Source organism: Bufo bufo, chromosome 3 (genome assembly GCF_905171765.1).
Source record: "Bufo bufo chromosome 3, aBufBuf1.1, whole genome shotgun sequence".
Classification (NCBI taxonomy): domain Eukaryota; kingdom Metazoa; phylum Chordata; class Amphibia; order Anura; family Bufonidae; genus Bufo; species Bufo bufo.
The window spans coordinates 707,697,067-707,711,113 of NC_053391.1; positions in this window are offsets into that span (position 1 = coordinate 707,697,067).

Consider the following 14,047-nt stretch of genomic DNA (forward strand, 5'->3'; position numbering starts at 1 on the left):
AGATAACACAGTGATGGCTCTCTGATTACCTAAAATGTAGTAGTATTACCTGCAGTCCTATGTAACACCACAGATAATACTAGTGTAGATAATGTGGTAGTGTTACCTGCAGTCCTATGTAACACCACAGATAACACAGTGATAACTCTCTGAGTACAGATAATGTAGTAGATGTCACCTGCAGTCCTATGTAACACCACAGATAACACAGTGATATCTCTCTGATTACCTAAAATGTAGTAGTATTACCTGCAGTCCTATGTAACACCACAGATAACACTAGTGTAGATAATGTGGTAGTGTTACCTGCAGTCCTATGTAACACCACAGATAACACAGTGATAACTCTCTGAGTACAGATAATGTAGTAGATGTCACCTGCAGTCCTATGTAACACCACAGATAACACAGTGATAACTCTCTGAGTACAGATAATGTGGTAGTGTCACCTGCAGTCCTATGTAACACCACAGATAATACTAGTGTAGATAATGTGGTAGTGTTACCTGCAGTCCTATGTAACACCACAGATAATACTAGTGTAGATAATGTGGTAGTGTTACCTGCAGTCCTATGTAACACCACAGATAACACTAGTGTAGATAATGTGGTAGTGTTACTTACGCCCTTAGTGTGCCTCCCTGTGTCTCTCCCACGGACTCCATGTTGGCGGCGCTGCCTCCTCTTCCATCTTCTTCTTGCCCCGCACAGAACGTCCTGATGCAGCTGCGTCAAGACATAGGAACACTGTGGGCATGGTGATGGATGGTGACACACACACATAAAATAAATATGATGACATCACACATCGCTGCTCCTGCCTGTCTGCATAGATGGGCTATGTTAGGATTTAGCAGAGCGGGCACAGGACAGTGGATACAGGGCACGATATGTATGTGAGCACAGCTGAGCGAGTGCAGGGCAGGAGCACGCATACATATCGCTCCTCCTGTCTGTGTCATAACCCTCCCCCGGGCATTTTGGGGGGCATTAGAGGTTGGATAACCCCTTCAACTCTTTGCTGCTGATGCTAAGTGTGCCCAAAGCCACCAATCATATCCCCCATCAGCGTCAAGGAGTTAAAACCCCTATAATGCCCCCCGAAATGCCCAGGGGTGGGGGGGGGGGGTGAGGAGTAGGAGGAAAGCACACTGGAGCACATTGTCCTCCTGAATCCTCTATTAGCCTACAGACCCCCCCCCCTTAAAAAAACACACACAAAAAACCACTGCTTGCTGCTGCTGCCCTCCCCCATCAAGAATACCCTTATGATCCAAGCACATTGTCCTCCTGACTACGTCATCTCTACGAGCCTTCAGGGCCCCCCTCCCCCTCTTACTGTGGCACAGAGTGTGTTTATGTGCACTGGTCACTGTCCGGACGGAGCGATCCTTCAGTCTAGCAGCAGGAGGGGGGGGTCGGGACTGCAGTTGAACTTACTGGGATGAATGGAGGCAGACATGAGCGGAGCAGAAGGATACTACTCTGGCTGCACGCCTCTGTCTGTGCTTCAGCGGCGCCTGCTCCTGCTGCCTGGCCAATCAGCAGCAGGATCTTTGCTCTGCTAAACGGCCAGTGTAAAATGCAGGGAACGAGCGAGCCCGCAGCCCGGATCATGGAGCGGTCGGGGGAGGGGGGAGCAGGACGTCCGGACCCGAGGGAAAACAACTTTGTGAATAAACTGTGCAGAGTAGACAAAGGGGGCGGAGCCTTCCATGCGCTCCGGGCCCCCTTGTGCCGCGGGCCCCATAGCAACGGCGTGGTCTGCCTATATTGGCGGTACGCCACTGGTTGGTGGTGAAGGGGTTACGCTGACCGGATGAGGAGCCGGTAGAGGATGAGGAAGCGGAGTAGGAGGAGGAAGCAACAGGAGGAAACTGAAGCGCCCTGCAATCCTCGGTGGTGAAAGGACATGCGCCAAACTGCTCTCCGCCTCAGGCCCAGCCGCCACTGCATTTACCCAGTGTGCTGTTATGGAGATATAGCGGCCCTGACCGTGCTTACTGGTCCACGTATCCGTAGTCAGGTGCACCTTGCCACAGATGGCGTTGCGCAGTGCACACCTGATTTTGTCCCCCACTTGGTTGTGCAGGGAAGGGATGGCTCTCCTGGAAAAGTAGTGGCGGCTGGGCACCACGTACTGTGGGACAGCCACCGCCATAAGGCCTTTAAAACTCTCCGTCTCCACCAGACGGAATGACAGCATTTCAAAGGCCAGTAATTTAGAAATGCTGGCATTCAGGGCCAGGGATGGCGGGTGGGTAGGGGGGTACTTCCTCTTCCTCTCCAGCGTTTGGGAGATGGAGAGCTGAACTCTTCCGTGGGACATTGTGGAGATGCTTGGTGACCCAGGTGGTGGTGTTGTCTGCAGATCCTCTGCGGGGTGGCAGGTGGCACTGTCACTCCAGAGGTGGATGAAGAGGCCACGACTGCAGCAGAAGAGGAAGCAGGAGGAGTCAGAGACCTTTCTTGGTTTTTGAGGTGTCTTCTCCACTGCAGCTCGTGCTTTGCACTTAGATGCCTGGTCATGCAGGTTGTGCTCAGGTGGAGAACGTTTATGCCTCGCTTCAGGCTCTGATTGCACAGCGTGCAAACCACTCGTGTCTTCTCGTCAGCACATTGTCTGAAGAACTGCCACGTCAGGGAACTCCTTGGAGCTGGCTTTGGTGTGCTCGGTCCCTTGCTGCGGTGGGCAGTAGCAGGCGTACTGTCTAGGTCTGGAGGATGAGGAGAAGGATCCCCGTTCACAGCAGGGTGGCACCCAAATCAGATCACGTGCATCACTGGAGTGTTCTGCAGTAAACATTTTACAATTTTTGACATGAATAAACCCCTGCTCTGCATAGGTGACAGGGACTTACATTTCTAAACTTCGTCTTTAATTGGCCCTTTCATTCGATCCTTCTGCTTTAATAGCTTCTCCCACATTTCCGCTTCATCCCATTGCAGCCATTGACCTCCCTTGGATGTGGTCTCTCTTTCTCACGCTCCCTCTCTGGCGTGGAACCCTGATTCGCCGCTAACCGTGATCACCATGGTAGGCACAGAAAAGAACATGGAAACTTGATAGAGCAGATATCCAAATAGATGGTGAACATCACGAGGACGTGCAACATGGTGGAGCAGTAAGTGTGCACACGCCTACATGAACTGACTGACAGGGGTCAGCCCCTGCAACTTCTGGGTCTCCAAATTGGGCACATGGCCTGAGCTTGCCCTTTACCCCTTGGAGGTGCTGGCCTGCCCTGCAGCCGGTGTATTGTCTGAACGTGTGTTTAGCACGGCTGGAGGGCGTTATCACAGGTTATATTTCCCAATGTTTTGGGGTGTACCCTAATTAAAAAATATATAAATAAATTTAAAACCAAAAAGCAGTGTAGGCTACCTCCTCCTCCTCCTCCACCGCCGCTTCCACCTACACCGCCACATCCACCGCCTCCTCAACCTCCTACTCCATATGGACCTCGTCCTCCTAGATCAAGATTATTAGTTTTAATTTTTACGTATTTTATGTTATTTAAAGTCATTTCCCTCTCCACATTTGTTTGCAGCGCACTTGCCATGCTCTTAACCACATTTTGATGCCATTTTCAGCCCTCTAGCCCTTTCCATAACATTTTTACAGCCATCCTGTTCCTTGTTCCTGTGGTGGTTACGGTGTCGAGCGGAGTGCTTGGAGCCCTCGGGAAGCACTAGGAGCACCCATCAACGGAGGTACCCAGTCGGGTGCCAGGAGATCCGTTACAGTGGTGGCAGCAGTGGGATGGTGTCCTAGTGCGAGGAGGAGCAGCTCGGAGACACAGTTCGTGGAGTATATGGAGGGCAACGCTAGTATCCGAACAGCGCCCCTGGATACAGCAGGATGGAATCAGCTAGTCTTCGGACAGTGTTCCATGGCGAGGAGGCGGCCGCGGACTACAGGGATGCAGACAGAAAGGAAGTCTGGTATGATGCCCTGGAAAATGCCCAGTGGCGGCGAGGTGAGAGTCTCCTCAGTTATGATCAGCGGCTACAGAAGCGTGTGGTGATGCGGATGGGTCTCTTGGGAGAGCAGCCCCTGGACGAGTGGGTAACAGAACTCCAGAGCCTGGTATGTAAGGAGCTTTGGCTAGAGGACGCTTACCGGGCCCTAAGGTGGCATGTCATTCAACATCCCCCCTGGACGGCCGAGCACGACTTACCTGAAGGGAAGGATTAGGATGGACCTGGGTTACTATGAGAGGCCTTGGAGGAGGACATTGATCTCGGCAGCATGGAGGAGTCTAGGTTTTGGGACATCTATGACTACTGGATGGGCATGCATGTTTATGCTGGCGGATGGGAGGTGAGCAAAGACATGACCCACCTGGTAACAAGGGAGTGGGAGCTGGAGCAGACCTACCAACACCTGCTCAGCTCCGTTCATCCCCAACCTACCCGACAAGCAGAGCCAGATCTGCCCCCCTACAACTGGAAAGACTTGACGGCGATACCCCCTGCTTTCCTACCAACTCCCATAGTAGGGAACTTCATCGACTGGTTCTGGGAAGACCTCCCGACGGCAGGTAGAGATAGGACCGAAGTCTCTTCACCGGCCCTACAGGGATGCTGGGCAGCCGGCCCAGATCCCCAACTACAGCCAGCGTTACCTGGAGTTCAGACAGTCGGTCTGACTCCCCATCGGCAGCTTACTGTCACGGCGGGGAGCGGGGAAAACCCCCCACCGTGCAATGGAAGTGGCTGCAAAGCAAGATAGCAGGGCACAAGGAGCTGGTCACCACCTAAAGTAACCCTGAGCTCTCCCTGGACTCAGATGGTAAGGGGGCTCATGCTCACGAACCTAGGACCCTACTATCCCTGTAATGCCCTAGGCCAAACGACAGGGCAGAGACCACCCATTCATCCTACACCACGGATGAAAAGGTGTCTCCAGAGACCCAGTGGCAGACAGGAAGCAAGACCATGGGATAAACAGTACGGCAGGTAAGTTACACAGCAACATAACTATGCAATCCACACTTACCTGCCGTAGCCAAGATGGAATGAGGCTCCAGGCTGGGAAACCCACAGTCTTGTCTTCGCTTAAACCCCTCCGGGAAAGCACGCCCCTTGCGGAGCCCAGACACCACCAGAAAACCTCCATACACCAACCACACCTATACAACATACACCAGGTGGGGGAGGAAAACAGAGACACATCGGAGGGGACACACAGCCATGGCAAGGAATCAATATAATAAATAAGGGTGACTCACACAGACACAAAGACATACCGCCAGGGAGCAGAGCTCTTACTCAGGCAGACAACTAAATAAGACTGACCACTAACCCTAACCCTAACCCTAACCCGTGACACTTACCTTACAGGGAGAGATGACAGCCGGTCTCTCTACCCAGCGGCAGACAGGATCACAGGGAGAGGAGATTGTCGGTCCCCCGTCCCTGCAGCAACCAGCATTACTAGGAGTGGAGATGGTCGCCCCCACTACCCAGCACCAGGCAGCGTTACCGAGAGTCGAGACAGTTGGTCTGACTCCCCAGTAGCAGTGGGTTGTAAAGGGAGAAGAGACAACCGGTCTCTCTCCCCAACCACAGGGGGACAGCACCCCTAACTCCGATGGTGCAGATGGGACCACGGTCTCTGCACCAGACCTTCCGAGATGCTGGACGGCCGGTACAGATCCCCCACCAACCCCGCAGGAATGCCAGGAGGAGGATGTAAGCGATTCCTCCTCTCCACAGCCGATCTGCAACAAGGTCCTGGGGTTAGGATTCCCTGACCACATTCCAGTGGAAGAGCTGGCATCTGGGCAGAGCGCAGTCTGCCTCTGCCCTCCCCTACCCTCTTGTCCAGAGCCTGACTCCCCACAGGCTACCCCAGCGAAAGAGCTGTCACCTGGGCAGAGCGTAGTCTGCCTCTGTCCTCCCCTATCCTCTTGTTCAGAGCCTGACTCCCCACAGGCTACCCCAGCGAAAGAGCTGGCACCTGGGCAGAGCGTAGTCTGCCTCTGTCCTCCCCTATCCTCTTGTCCAGAGCCAGACTCCCCACAGGCTACCCCAGCGAAAGAGCTGGCACCTGGGCAGAGCGCAGTCTGCCTCTGCCCTCCCCTATCCTCTTGTCCAGAGCCTGACTCCCCACAGGCTACCCCAGCGAAAGAGCTGGCACCTGGGCAGAGCGTAGTCTGCCTCTGTCCTCCCCTATCCTCTTGTCCAGAGCCAGACTCCCCACAGGCTACCCCAGCGAAAGAGCTGGCACCTGGGCAGAGCGCAGTCTGCCTCTGCCCTCCCCTATCCTCTTGTCCAGAGCCTGACTCCCCACAGGCTACCCCAGCGGAAGAGCTGGCATCTGGGCAGAGCGCAGTCTGCCTCTGTCCTCCCCTATCCTCTTGTTCAGAGGCTGACTCCCCACAGGCTACCCCAGCGGAAGAGCTGGCATCTGGGCAGAGCGCAGTCTGCCTCTGTCCTCCCCTATCCTCTTGTTCAGAGGCTGACTCCCCACAGGCTACCCCAGCGGAAGAGCTGGCATCTGGGCAGAGCGCAGTCTGCCTCTGCCCTCCCCTATCCTCTTGTTCAGAGGCTGACTCCCCACAGGCTAGTCTAGCTGATGCGCTGGCACCAGGGCAGAGTACCGCTGATCCCTGCCCACAAAGCAACCTCCTCTCCAAGCCAGGGAGAAACACAGAGACCGGGAGTACCAGTTACTAACACAACCTTGGTGGACTCACTGGACAGAGACAGGCTACCGAATTCAACTGGTCCAGTATTTGGTTGTGGGTGGGCTGCCAGACTAACTCAGGTACCGACCGGCGTGAGGTCAGGTGTCTGGTTAGTCTTCCCTGGGAGGGGGAGATGTGTGGCAAAAATAACCTCGCCACTGGGTTTTGGAGGGGCCTCTTGCCTCAGGATTATGGCCCATATACTAACTTTAAAAGAGAAGACAGACCGGCGGCACACCCTAAATCTATGGAACTGTTGTGGGCAGGAAAACCATGCTTGCGGTCGGCCAAATGGGTCTTCCATGGAATTCGGGAACCCCTGCTCGGATCTGGGTGATTTTTGGATATGTTGTTCGCCCAGATCAGAGATATCCATAGATGTATAAATTATGGGGATATGTGGGGTTTTGAGGGGTTTTCTGTGTTTTGGGAAAAATGTGTGTTTTCTGCCTGTGAGTGACTAAGTTAGCCCATTATGTTTGGTAATTGTATTTTGTTGATTGTGTTACAGACAGAGGGAAGGGGCTTTTGTGTACAATTGCTGGGAAGGTTTCAATACTGTAAATGCATGTGATTGGCTAATCTATAAACTGTCACAGTCTTCTACAAGGTCCCCAGGGAGTGTCCCTTGCTGGAAGACCTGCATAAAAGGCTGAAAAATAACCCATTAAAGAGTTCCTGTTTTACATTCCCCATAGAGCCTCGTCTCATGTGTGGGGGATTGCTATACGCTGTATACTCCCCTGGCTATAACCCCTAGCTCTTGTAAGAGCTGTTCCTGGTCCTTGTTCCTGTGGTGGTTACGGTGTCGAGCGGAGTGCTTGGAGCCCTCGGGAAAAAACTTCAGAAAAGTCGCGGCCCTCTTGTTCTTGAAGCCCTTCCAGGGCTTTAGTGATCCTCCGTCAGCATGGAAGGGGGTCTGTAACTAACTGTGGTCCATTCCACACTTCGCCCAGAACACAGTCCTGCTAGGTTACAACTATTGCCATTGCAGCACTACACTGTCTATGGGGCATCCACTATTGGCTGCTTCCAGTGTTGCTGGCACATGGGCGATTATTGGCATTTAGTCTAAGTTCATATTCTGGATTTCATGATGCGTGAGATGAGTGGCACGACTGATATTTACCGTATTTCGCTCCCATAATGGATCCTATCCTCAGCCCTATAGTATCCTTTACAACACATTAGCTTTGGTTTAGGACCTTGGGTTGCCGGCATACGGTTGTGACGCTCTATCACATGACTCGTCATGTGATTGAGGGCGCTTGCGCGGTTTCGGGACTCCCGATCATGTGACCGCTATGTCGAATACGTGATTTCCGGGAATCTCGTTCTACAACTCGCGCATGCGCAGAGACAGACGGGAGACGCCACTCACCACACGCATACTGCCGGATGGATACTCGGCTCAGGTGCAGGGTAGGTTCCCTTACGTCCTAACCAGTGGCACAGATGGGGTATTCTGCCCCTGTGGACTGGTTAGGACAGGTGGAAGTTTTAATGAAATAATAAAAAACTGACATATACACGCCCTCCCTGCCCCAATAAAGAGGGGAGTGACCCTCCGGACATCGTGTTTTTTTCTGTCCTGCGGACAAGACAGGACGGGTGGTTCACTCCTCCATCCCTTCGGTGGAGAGAGTGTTTTTTATTTTTTCCCCTCTGGGAGCGGGTTCCGCTCCTCCTACGCCGCCTGAGATCTAGGATTCCTTAGCTGGAGTTCAGTCTTACCTCATTCGGGGTCTGAAGCGGCGGTAGCGGCGTCCCGCATGTTCTGCTGGGCGCCGCCATCTTGCGGAAGTGACGTCAGGTGACGTCACTTCCGGTTTTTTCTCCGGCCGATCGCAGTAGCGTCGGCCGGGGAGTATTTCTCTGTTTAGGGCTGTTGGGTGCCTTTATATGATTCAGGGGTCCCTCTCTGGGTTCCAGAGGATGTTTTTGTTTTTTTTACTCAGATCTAAGGAATAGGCTTTAGAGGTTTACCCCACCCCTTTTTGGGCGGGGCTTCCGTTTGGCGCCCAAACACCCTTTTTAAACATGGTCAGGCTCCAGGTTCAGTCTCCTGGAGCGCAGTTTTCTGTTAACCTTGAGTCGTGTGGTTGGTGCTAGAGTTGTTTGCGTGCAAACCTCTGTATTGCTGAAAAACCTTTTCCTTTATAATAGAGCTTGCTAGGATCTTCTGGGTAAAGATCCTGAAGCTTGCGGTTAAAGGTCTTTTTTTCTTGAATTATGCTTAAATTCATATCTCTTCTGTTTTTCAGCCATGTCTTCTACCGGGGACGGTGAGCGAGAGCCCAGCAGGAAGTCCGCTGGCAAGAGACGTCACCTGCAGTGCCATGACTGCCAGATCGTGCTGGAGGACTCCTACGATTTTTCCCGGTGCCCACCCTGTAGGGCCAAGACACTCCCCCAGCTGGAGCCATCGGTCCACGACGTTGTCGATTGGGTAAAGGGCTATATGGAGACTAATATGAACCAGGTGAACGCCTCCATACAAGAGCTGAAGAATACCCTGGTTTCTAAACGCCATTGTCCCTCCTCCCCCCATCGGGCGATGGAGGTATCGGGGTGTCAGGAGGCGAGAGACGGTTCAGCCTCTTCCTCCTCGGATGAGGAGGACGGGTTTTCATATTTTTTTCCGCTGGAGAAAGCCCAGCGGCTACTAAAATCCGTCCGGTCGGGGGACCAGGACGTTGATCTGGGGGAAGCCTCATCCTCTGCCTCTAGGGGGCCTAGGGCCTTTAAAGCAGATGGTTCTCTCCTGTCTCTGATGAAGACGGAATGGAGAAAGCCGGAGAAGGGTCCAGTGTTGACCAAAAGATTCAAGGCAGTGTTTCCGGTCAAAGAAGATCAAGTATCTTCCTGGGGGCCTGTCCCCATGGTGGACATGGCGATTGCAAAACTATAGAGAAGGACCCTGATCCCATCAGACGACGGGTCAAGTTTGCAAGACCCAATGGATCGGAAGGCGGATTGCGCCCTTAGGCGCGCTTATTCCTCAGCCTCGGCCTCCGCCTCGGTTGCGATTTCTTCGTCTGAAGTGGCGAATTTTCTGAAAACAATGTTCACCCAGATTCAGTCTGCCCTAGACCAGGGGGTCTCTAGGGACGACATTCTGGCCTCATGTAAGACGGCCAGCCTTGCCATAGACTTCCTGTGTGACGCAGCTCCACAACAGTTGAAGCTGGCATCTAAGTCCATGGCTCTCTCAACCGCGGGCAGGCGTCCGCTTTGGTTGAAACCTTGGAAGGCCGATACGACCTCAAAGCACAAACTTTGTGCCATGGCATATGAACCCGGCAAACTCTTTGGTGCAGAGCTTGACCAAATAATGGAAGGGCTGTGAGACAAGAAGGCCAAGTCCCTTCCCCAGCAGTCCTTTCGTGGTCGGGGCAAGGGGTTTGGTTCCAGGGCGGAACCTCAACCCAGAGCCCAGAGGAATTGGGGCTCCCGTAGAGGAGGAAAATCCTCTCGGGTTCTAGACCCCCCAAGAAGTCCTCGGCGCTCTGATTGCGGGCCTCCTCGAGGCTCTTGGTATTTAGCCGGTCTGACTGGAAATCCAAGGCTCCCTTCTCCCCACATTCCCGTAGGCGGTCGCCTACAGCACTTTCTACCTTGTTGGCAGGATCATATCCAGGACAGTTGGGTCCTGCGTGTAATTTCTCAGGGCTACCTTGTGGACTTGAGCAGTCCGCCTCCGGACAAGTTCGTCCAAACAAGGCTTCTTCCCAGCAACAAGCAAAAGATTCTAGAAAATTACGTGCTAGAATACTTCCAGAGGGGGGCCTTAGAAGAGGTTCCTCTCCAAGAGAGGGGAACAGGTATCTACTCCCCAGTTTTCCTGGTACCCAAGAATACCGGAGATTGGAGGATGATTATAGATTTGAGGTTCTTCAACCGTTTCATAAAACAAAAGAAGTTCCGTATGGAAACTATCCAGTCGGTGACCAATCTTCTTATGCCGGGAGATTTCTTGGCAACCCTAGACCTCAAAGATGCTTATCTCCATATTCCCATCCATCCTGGGTCCAGAAGATTCTTAAGGATCGCGGTAAACATCGGGCAGGGGGGGGGGGGGGGGGTCATAAAACATTTTCAGTTTCTGGCCCTCCCGTTTGGGATTTCTTCAGCCCCACACACTTTCACCAAAGTGGTGTGTGGCGGAACCCACCTCGCCACTGGGCATTGGAGAGGCCTGGCTACCCGCCTCCTGCCTACTGACTATGGCCCCTGGTGAATTGGTACGTTGAATGCAATTTGGGCATGTGGTATTTTGTATTGCTGTGTGTTGTGGACTGTATATATCTTGCCCTGGCTGTAAAGTTTGCTAGGTTACAGGCATTGTTGTTCTGTGCCTCTTCTCCTCCCCCTTTTTCCTGTCCCATTGTTTCCCCAGCAAGGTGTTGTCGCAGGGACACCAGTTTAACCACCTCCCGACCGCCTAACGCACGGATGCGTCCGGAAGGTGGTTGATTCATTCCTCCTGGAAGCATCCGTGCGTCACCTCGCGAGACGCGAGATTTCCTGTGAACGCGCGCACACAGGAACGGAAGGTAAGCGTGTGGATCTCCAGCTTGCCAGCGGCGACCGCTGGCAGGCTGGAAATGTGATTTTTTTTAACCCCTAACAGGTATATTAGACTCTGTTATGATAACAGCGTCTAATATACCTGCCACCTGGTCCTCTGGTGGTCCCTTTTGTTTAGATCGACCACCAGAGGACACAGGCAGCTCAGTAAAGTAGCACCAAACACCACTACACTACACTCCCCCCTGTCACTTATTAACCCCTTATGAACCACTGATCACCGCTGATCACCCCAGATCACCCCATATAGACTCCCTGATCACCCCCTGCCATTGATCACCCCCCTGTCATTGATCACCCCCTGTAAGGCTCCATTCAGAGGTCCGTATGAATTTTACGGATCCACTGATAGATGGATCGGATCCGCAAAACACGTACGGACGTCTGAATGGAGCCTTACAGGGGAGTGATCAATGACGGAGGTGATCACCCCATATAGACTCCTTGATCACCCCCCTGTCATTGATCACCCCCCTGTCATTGATCACCCCCTGTAAGGCTCCATTCAGACGTCCGTATGAATTTTACGGATCCACTGATAGATGGATCGGATCCGCAAAACACATACGGACGTCTGAATGGAGCCTTACAGGGGAGTGATCAATGACGGAGGTGATCACCCCATATAGACTCCTTGATCACCCCCCTGTCATTGATCACCCCCCTGTCATTGATCACCCCCTGTAAGGCTGCATTCAGATGTCCGTATGATTTTTACGGATCCACTGATACATGGATCGGATCCGCAAAACACATACGGACATCTGAATGGAGCCTTACAGGGGGGTGATCACCCCATATAGACTCCCTGATCACCCCCCTGTCATTGATCACCCCCCTGTAAGGCTGCATTCAGATGTCCGTATTATTTTTACGGATCCACTAATACATGGATCGGATCCGCAAAACACATACGGACATCTGAATGGAGCCTTATAGGGGGGTGATCAATGACAGGGGGGTGATCACCCCATATAGACTCCCTGATCACCCCCCTGTCATTGATCACCCCCCTGTCATTGATCACCCCCCCCCCCCTGTAAGGCTCCATTCAGACATTTTTTTGGCCCAAGTTAGCGGAAATTTATTTTTTTTCTTACAAAGTCTCATATTCCACTAACTTGTGTCAAAAAATAAAATCTCACATGAACTCACCATACCCCTCACGGAATCCAAATGCGTAAAATTTTTTAGACATTTATATTCCAGACTTCTTCTCACGCTTTAGGGCCCCTAGAATGCCAGGGCAGTATAAATACCCCACATGTGACCCCATTTCGGAAAGAAGACACCACAAGGTATTCGCTGAGTGGCATTTTGAGTCCATGAAAGATTGAAATTTTTGTCCCAAGTTAGCGGAAAGGGAGACTTTGTGAGAAAAAATATATATATCAATTTCCGCTAACTTGTGCCAAAAAAAATAAAAAATCTATGAACTCGCCATGCCCCTCATTGAATACCTTGGGGTGTCTTCTTTCCAAAATGGGGTCACATGTGGGGTATTTATACTGCCCTGGCATTCTAGGGGCCCTAAAGCGTGAGAAGAAGTCTGGGATCCAAATGTCTAAAAATGCCCTCCTAAAAGGAATGTGGGCCCCTTTGCGCATCTAGGCTGCAAAAAAGTGTCACACATGTGGTATCGCCGTACTCAGGAGAAGTTGGGCAATGTGTTTTGGGGTGTCATTTTACATATACCCATGCTGGGTGAGATAAATATCTTGGTCAAATGCCAACTTTGTATAAAAAATGGGAAAAGTTGTCTTTTGCCGAGATATTTCTCTCACCCAGCATGAGTATATGTAAAAAGACACCCTAAAACACATTGCCCAACTTCTCCTGAATACGGCGATACCACATGTGTGACACTTTTTTGCAGCCTAGGTGGGCAAAGGGGCCCACATTCTAAAGAGCACCTTTAGGATTTCACAGGTCATTTACCTACTTACCACACATTAGGGCCCCTAGAATGCCAGGGCAGTATAACTACCCCACAAGTGACCCCATTTTGGAAAGAAGACACCCCAAGGTATTCCGTGAGGGGCATGGCGAGTTCTTAGAATTTTTTATTTTTTGTCACAAGTTAGCGGAAAATGATGATTTTTTTTTTCTTACAAAGTCTCATATTCCACTAACTTGTGACAAAAAATAAAAACTTCCATGAACTCACTATGCCCATCACGAAATACCTTGGGGTGTCTTCTTTCCAAAATGGGGTCACTTGTGGGGTAGTTATACTGCCCTGGCATTTTAGGGGCCCGAATGCGTGAGAAGTGGTTTGAAATCAAAATCTGTAAAAAATGGCCGGTGAAATCCGAAAGGTGCTCTTTGGAATGTGGGCCCCTTTGCCCACCTAGGCTGCAAAAAAGTGTCACACATCTGGTATCACCGTACTCAGGAGAAGTTGGGCAATGTGTTTTGGGGTGTCTTTTTACATATACCCATGCTGGGTGAGAGAAATATCTTGGCAAAAGACAACTTTTCCCATTTTTTTATACAAAGTTGGCATTTGACCAAGATATTTATCTCACCCAGCATGGGTATATGTAAAATAACACCCCAAAACACATTGCCCAACTTCTCCTGAGTACGGAGATACCAGATGTGTGACACTTTTTTGCAGCCTAGGTGGGCAAAGGGGCCCACATTCCAATGAGCACCTTTCGGATTTCACCGGTCATTTTTTACACATTTTGATTTCAAACTTCTTACCACACATTTGGGCCCCTAGAATGCCAGGGCAGTATAACTACCCCACAAGTGAC